The sequence below is a fragment of the Rutidosis leptorrhynchoides genome, chromosome 6, assembly GCF_046630445.1.
Source record: "Rutidosis leptorrhynchoides isolate AG116_Rl617_1_P2 chromosome 6, CSIRO_AGI_Rlap_v1, whole genome shotgun sequence".
Taxonomy (NCBI): domain Eukaryota; kingdom Viridiplantae; phylum Streptophyta; class Magnoliopsida; order Asterales; family Asteraceae; genus Rutidosis; species Rutidosis leptorrhynchoides.
This window is the reverse complement of record NC_092338.1, coordinates 203,717,876-203,726,134: the sequence shown is the minus strand read 5'-3', so window position 1 is coordinate 203,726,134 and position 8,259 is coordinate 203,717,876.

Here is an 8,259-nt window from a genome sequence, read left to right as displayed (position 1 = left end):
AATTTCGGAGAACTAGTTCATAGTTTGGGATGTTTTTCAGAAAATTCACATTCGAAGTATGTAAGTCTAGGAGATAGACGTTATATGTATACATATAACTTTTGACGTAAAATTGTCGCGAAATTCAAAATACTGATTGCTAATTCCCAGTAGTTGGTGTGATAATTATTGTTACAGGATGTAGGTGAGTACATTATGGGGTTTTAATGAATAAGTATAGTGGCTTTTCGGAGAGGCTTAAGTCGAAGGTTAATGAAGTTGTTGATAAGTTTACTGCTAATGTGGCGAGATATGAAAGGTTCCCCGGTAACAATGATGAAGGGGTAATTGTTATAATAAGGTTTATTCGTATAAACAAATGAAGGTGATTTGTTGAAGCTATAACAAAACTGTCTATTTTGGAAAGAGATTGAAAAATTATATTTGGTAATAAATATCAAAGGATCTGACACGGATACGTGTTAAACTATAACTTTGGTTTCGAGAGCTTTTCAGGTGCATGGCAGTGGGTAATGTGTGGTTGGATCATCATCTCGCATGTCTTTAATAATTTCGAAGTGTTTGAACACATATTGTAATTGTTAATATACATATGATGTTCTAAGATTTTGAATGATACAAATATTTTTGTGAGTTCCTTGAATAGAAATGAGGTTCTAGGACAGTTTTGAAGTCAAAGTATAGTTTTGAAAGATGTAGAAATATAAGAGTGATGATTTCGGTTATATCTTGAATCGAATTCTGAGATTTCAAAATCAGAATATGTAATTAGATTTTGAATGAGTATGGTTGTTTTGATTTCTATAAAAGAATGTATATTGTTGTGAAAGTAGGGAGTATAATGGATGATTTGCTGAATCCGATTCGAAGAATGTAACATATTAATTGTGAATTTATATATCTCTCGGGTATTACCTACCCGTTAAAAAAAATTTCACAATTAATATTTTGTACAAAAGAATTTTATTACAGTCTTTATGGAAATATATATGTGTATATTTCTTCAGATGTAATATAGATTTAATGAGTTAATATTAAATTAAACTCATTTGATTTATGGTTAAGGCTAGGATAGATAATTTCTAAACTTTAGAAATTACATAATCGTCGTAGAATTTTTTCCCAATGAAGTTATGAATCAGTACTTCATCGTTGTGGTATTCCTTGGTATCTACATGGCATATGACGTCGATGCTCGTGGGACAGATTGTGAAGTTGAGGTTTGCGATGCGATTGTTGTTGGTGGTGGTAATGGTACTGTTGATGTTGTTGATGGTGGTACTGGTGCTGCTGCTGGTGTTTGTAACCTTTGCACCATATTCTCCAAAGCCACTACCCGAGCGCGAAGCTCGTTGACTTCTTCTATTACACCGGGGTGATTGTCGGTTCGGACGAGCGGATAAATAAGATCTAGAATTTGGTGTAGTATATAATCATGACGAGATACTCTGGAAATGAGAGAGAAAATGGTGTTTCGGACAGGTTCGCCGGTAAGTGCTTCAGGTTCATTTCCAAGAGGGCAATGTGGTGGATGGAAAGGATCGCCTTCTTCTTGTCTCCAATGATTAAGGAGGCTACGAACCCATCCCCAATTCATCCAGAATAGATGATGGCTGATTGGTTGATCCATTCCAGTCACACTGCTTTCGAAGCTTGAGTGGGATTCCATTTCGGAATCCGAGGAACTTGAACTGATGACGAATTCCATTTCGTACGATTTGATAAAGGATTTTTTTTATACGAAATGATTTTCCGGCTATCGGGTGGTATTCTAACTACATAGAATATCTATATATATATATAGATCAAAAGATTTCATAGATTACGGAGGAATTTACGGAATATGTCAGGCAAAGTTTACGGTAATAGATACGATAAGATATGATTTAGCAGATATGCTAAGATATGAATTTTGTCTATACACTATTCATGCAATCAATGCAGCAAGACGTGTCTAGACTAAGAATGATAAGCAGGTAATTTCCTAAGGATGGTAAGTAGATGATTTCCGACTAAAAATGATAAACAAAACTTTTGACATGCAGACACGGTCGAAGTCCAGACTCACTAATGCATCTTAACAACTATCAGTTAGACACACTAATGCAAGACCTGGTTCTCTAAGACTACCGCTCTGATACCAACTGAAAGGATCCGTTCATATACATTATAAACGATTCACAATAGTTGATTACATCGCGAGGTATTTGACCTCTATATGATACGTTTTACAAACATTGCATTCGTTTTTAAAAGACAAACTTTCTTTACATCAAAAATTGACGGCATGCATACCATTTCATATTACATCCAACTATAATTGACTTAATATTAATCTTGATGAACTCAACGACTCGAATGCAACGTCTTTCAAAGTATGTCATGAATGACTCCAGGTAATATCCTTAAAATGAGCTAATGCACAGCGGAAGATTTCTTTAATACCTGAGAATAAACATGCTTAAAAGTGTCAACCAAAAGGTTGGTGAGTTCATAGGTTTATCATATCAATCATTTCAATATATTAATAGACCACAAGATTTCCGTTTATAAATATATGTACACTCGCAAGTGTATAAAAGTATTCTATAAGTTGTAGGCACCCGGTAACAAGCCTTAACGCTCATGGTTTACCCTCTGAAGTACACCAGATCAGATGTGTTTAAAATAACCTCGAAGTACTAAAGCATCCCATAGTCAGGATGGGGTTTGTCAGGCCCAATAGATCTATCTTTAGGATTCGCGCCTACCGTACATAGACAAGTAGTTTAATGTTACCAAGCTAAGGGTATATTTCTAGTTTAAACCCACGTAGAATTAGTTTTAGTACTTGTGCCTATTTCGTAAAATATTTATAAAACAGCGCATGTATTCTCAGCCCAAAAATATATATTGCAAAAGCAATTAAAAAGGGAGCAAATGAAACTCACAATACTGTATTTCGTAGCAATTATGTATATGACGGCACTGAACAAGTGCAGGGTTTGTCTCAGATTCATGAACCTATATTTAGTATATATATATTTATATGTTGGTCAATATCTGTCTAACAATTTAGGTCAGGTTGTAGTGTATCACAATCCTAATGCTCGAGACCGACATGCAAAAGTCAACAAAAGTCAACTTGACCCAAAATGACTTCCAAAATCTATACATGTTTATTATATAACTTATATATAGTCGTTTTATATATTTAAATATATTTATCAGATCTTATTATACTAAATAATACAAGTCATTTATTAATAAATAAAAATTTATATTTAAATTCATATATGATAAAAATATACTTTTATATATCTCAAGTAATAAAATTTATAAAATTCACTTAATATCATAAAAATATAGTGGTATGTATTATTAATGTAATTATATTACGTGTGGTAAAAATATCTTTGTACGCATATTTATTTGATTAAATAATATTGATAATAATAATAATGATAAAAATAATAAAATGATAGTTTCAATAAAAATATTAATTTTTAGTAATAAAAATAATTTTAGTAATAACATCAACTGATAACAATTATAATAATCGTTTTAATAATAATATTAAAATTAATAATAATTCAGTTGAACATATCTTTTAATCCGTTCATCGAACCCACACGATTTCTAAATGAAAAGTTATTAATTTTTCTTTAGCTTTTCAACGACATGCATATCATATACCTTATCTCAGTAGCATCTGTATCAAATTCGTGATTTATCATAAACTATTTAAAGACGAAACTAAGCATACAAACATGCATAATCATATATACTCGAGCACTAGTCAGGGATACACTATTAATATATAAAAGATAAGATATGAATGCTCACGTATCAATATTGTGATTCAATATTGCAGGAAAGTACGTAGACGCAACGAAAATGATAAACGTTAGGTTGACCTCACGAGCAATACCCTCGAACAATATCCATAACCTCCATAGCTATAACCCATAATTTCCTTAGCTCTATCCCGTTTGAAAACTTATTTTGAAATCTTCTGAATATAACTTCGTCGTAGTATTTTATGTATACTAATAATATCTTGAAATAATACTAAGTAAATATATATATGTAATTCGATTGAGAGAGTTTAGAAAAATATATTTTCAAGTTTCTATGAAATAATAAAACCTATTGAATTCTATTTATAATCGATTTTTAAATTATTAAAGTGAATTATTAAAGTATGAATTATTAAAGTGAATTATTAAAGTATGAATTATTAAAGTGAATTATTAAAGTATGAATTATTAAAATGAATTATTAAAGTATGAATTATTAAAGTGAATTATTAAAGTGAATTATTAAAGTGAATTATTAAAGTTAAAGTAAAGTAAAAGTAAAGTAAAAGTAAAGTAAAGGTAAAGTTAAAGTATAGTAAAAGTATAAAACTATGTACGTATAATACGCGTATAAATATATTTAATATTAATTTAAATCATTATATCATAAACATTTTAGAAAAGTAGAATTATATATATTCATAATAGGTTTCAAGTTTTTAAATTACAGTCCGTTGGTGAAGCATGGGATAAAATCCAAAGGTTTAATAAACGTATGAAATCATCTTAATGAAAAATGTCGAGTTACTTAACTTGTCGATATCCAACATCTAAGTTATTTACACTCCACATTCTTACTTATAGATCACTTTACCATTTTCCGAATATTGTCAAAAAGAATAGATTTCATAAATCACAGTGGACCTCATAACATTGGCCCGTAATCATATCATAATGTATCTGATAATTCAATCATTTGATATTATCTCTTAATTCTGTCGATAAATATGTCGAAACAAATACGTTCATGTAAAGTATCATATATATCAAATACTTTGTTAATGTTTTCAGTTATTATATATTATATATACATATCTATATACACATAATTGTTCGTGAATCGTCGAACACGGTCAAAGGGTAACTGATTACATGAATGTAGTTCCAAACTTTTTGAGATTCAACATTACAAATTCTGCTTATCATGTCGGAAAAATATAAAGGTTAGGTTTAAATTTAGTCGGAAATTTTTGGGTCGTCACATAGAACTTTAGGATTGGACGTGTATAGGACGGCTAAGGCCATACAAGTGAGGGGTAGGGTAATTAGTTTGAGACGGCAAGAAGTAGTCGCTCACGCTCCTATGGAGGAGGATGAGGAACCCGCTAGGGAAATTAGGAGGAGACGAAGACAGCCAGATGAGGCTAGTACGTCTAATGTAGGTGTTTCTGATTTCGATATGCTACAAAATTTGTTTAATTCATTGAGTTTAGATTTAAGGAACTCGTATGATAATTGGGGACGGAGATCAGAATAACAGTACACTAGTTTATCTAGGCAAATAGGGGATATTAGGCATACCCAACTGGCCCAGGATACTATGTTAGAAAACATCTGCTACGATCAGAGGGGCCAGGGAGCACAGTTAGAGTGGGCGCATCATCAGGCTTATTTATACACAGCTAACCCACAACAATACGCTCCCTCAGCTTTTCCATCATACCCCAGTGGCAAGAACACGGTGACCCTCTACCTCCACCTTATGATCCCAACGCTGCCCTTGCCGCGAGTCAGGAAGCCTATAGGCGTTTTTACGAGGAACAACGCCTAAACGAACAACGGCAGTAACAGGAGCGAGAACAGGAAGATCAGGGAGGCCCTGCGTGGTCATTTTTCTAGTTTTTCTTTTTATTTTTAGAATTATTTATTTTGTATTTGTTTGTATAAAATGATTTTTATGGTGTGTTAATTTATTCTTATCTTTAATTATTTTACAAAAACTCTAGTGTGGGGTAAAATTTTTGTACTACTAAAGTACAACCCCATCTCGTTTGTGATTGACATATTTGTTGACAAGTACTTATGATGATGAGATTCGACATAGCGAAACACGAAAGTATTATTGTGATAAAACGGATTGGATATGTTCATACGATAAGCATTTTACAATATCCAATTACTTAACAAAGCAAGTTCTATATACTGTACACTTTTTGTCCTCTCAAATTTATACATTTTAATCTGATTTTATGTAATGAGGGCATTACATAATCTTAAGTGTGGGGTAGGGAATATATAAATTCTCGAGAACTTATAACTTGGTGGTTTTTTATGAAAAATTTTACATTTTTTAAACAAATATAACTAATCAATTTTTAAGGTAATTACGAGCAATTAAAGATTAGGTGTCAAAAACCGAAATTATTGTCTCCATACATTAAAAATACATAAGTTTATCTGATTGAAATATATAAAAGAAAATGAAGTATAACAGAATTTATAAACTCTATATGTTTAGAACTATTTATCACATGTTTCTATGAAGTATTGCAGATATCATCGCTTTGGAATGTATAAACCTGAACATCTCGTAAAAGAAGTAAAGTCTTTCAAAAATGACACACTTGCTAACTTATATTAGAAGATGTAGTCCAGAACAGCTGTAGGTTGACGAAAAATCTTGAAAAGTCATCTCTATCATCGGCTGGAAATCCACCTCACCTCAGCATCAAACAGGGTTTTTGGTGGTCAGACTTATCCTAACCATGAGATGGATCTGTCTCGTACAATGGGGGGGCACATTGTAAATTAGCTTTTAAGACTAATGAATCTAATCCCCAGATGGATGATCTCCGTAAAGATCAACCGCATCTATGTTTGACCGCGGTCAACATACATATGCCATAACAAATTGAGGTGTGCAAACTCATGGTTCACCGATGATATTTGGACACGATATAATTTTACTCTAAAACTTGTGCTTTTTATGAATTATATAGTGTAAAACCATTTTTAGGACATTCGGTTTCAAGTTCCATGATACTTCAATTATGGGGGCGGATAGCTTGCTAATCGCCGACTGAGACTTTGGTTTTCAGTTACCCTCAACCAAAATTTGAGGTTAAAACCGGAAAACGTGTCTAGTGTAAAAACTAGCATGACATTTTATAAAATCATAAAACGTTTTCACAAGGTCCAATTTTCCCTAAGGATCCAAATTTTTAAACCTTAATCACGAGTTTCAACTTTGTTTCTGTTGTCAGGATTTCGTTTCGTGTGGTGTGCGTGTGATTCAATAAAAATTGTGTAGTGTTTACAACTTTTTCCATATAGCGTGTGTTTCATTTCGTGTAGCGTGTGTTGTGTGATTTAATGATCGATAAGGAAAAATATGTAAATTTCCGATTCTTTTTAGAAGATGTAATTGCTTGAGGACAAGCAACGTTCAAGTGTGGGGTATTTTGATATTGCTTTAAACATACATATTATTCGACGCAATATCATTTATATTTCATAGGTTTTTACTGTTTACTAAGACATTCAAATGTATAAATCACGAGAAAACGACAAAAGATAATACGAGCTCAAAGTTTGAAGAAAAGATGATAAACGATGGATTTAAACCAAATATATTTCGAGATAACATTACCCGAATACAAGTTCAAGATGAGCAAAGAATAAAAGTTCAAATGAAAATTTCCAAATCGATAAACGTCAACGCGGGATCAAAAGAGAACAAAACATAAAATAAAAACAAAAAAAAACTGTCGGCTGTTCTTACGCGAATCGTGTGGCAACCTACGCGAAACGCGTAGTATTTAACTCTTACGCGGATCGTGTGGACTCCTACGCGAAACGCGTAATATCCAGTCCAGATCCAGATTCAACAGCAAATGGGACGGTTACTTTTATGTTTTAATATTCATTCTTTTTCAAGTGGTACAACAAGGACATCAACTTTTGACCTACTACACATGTTATAATACGGAGTACTCTTACAAAAAGAAAGGCAGAGAAAAATAGAGAAGGAGTACACACATACATTTTCAAGGAGTACACACATACATTTTCAAGGAGACTACACACACAATTTATTAGTTACTCTTAATTTCAAGTACTCCGTATAATTTAGTTCTGTATCAATTTAATTCTCAAGGTTCAAGATTAGGATAGTTTCAAATATTAAGGGTGTATTATTCGTGATTAAGGGTGTTATTGTACGCGTGAAAGGGTGTTGTTATTGTAATTTTCTACCGTTTGAAGTTAATGAAAGTGAAGAATTTTTAGTAAGTATATTCTGTTAAAATTATCGTTATTATTATATTTGCATATTTATATTTTTATGTTTACCTTAGTATAATGAGTAGCTAAATTTCCCTAGTGTTTGCTTAGATGTAGAGCCCCTAGTGAAATGGATTGTTAATCATTTGTAAAAAATTAAAATGTAACTTGAGTATTTTTAACATTGAGCCTAGTCAAA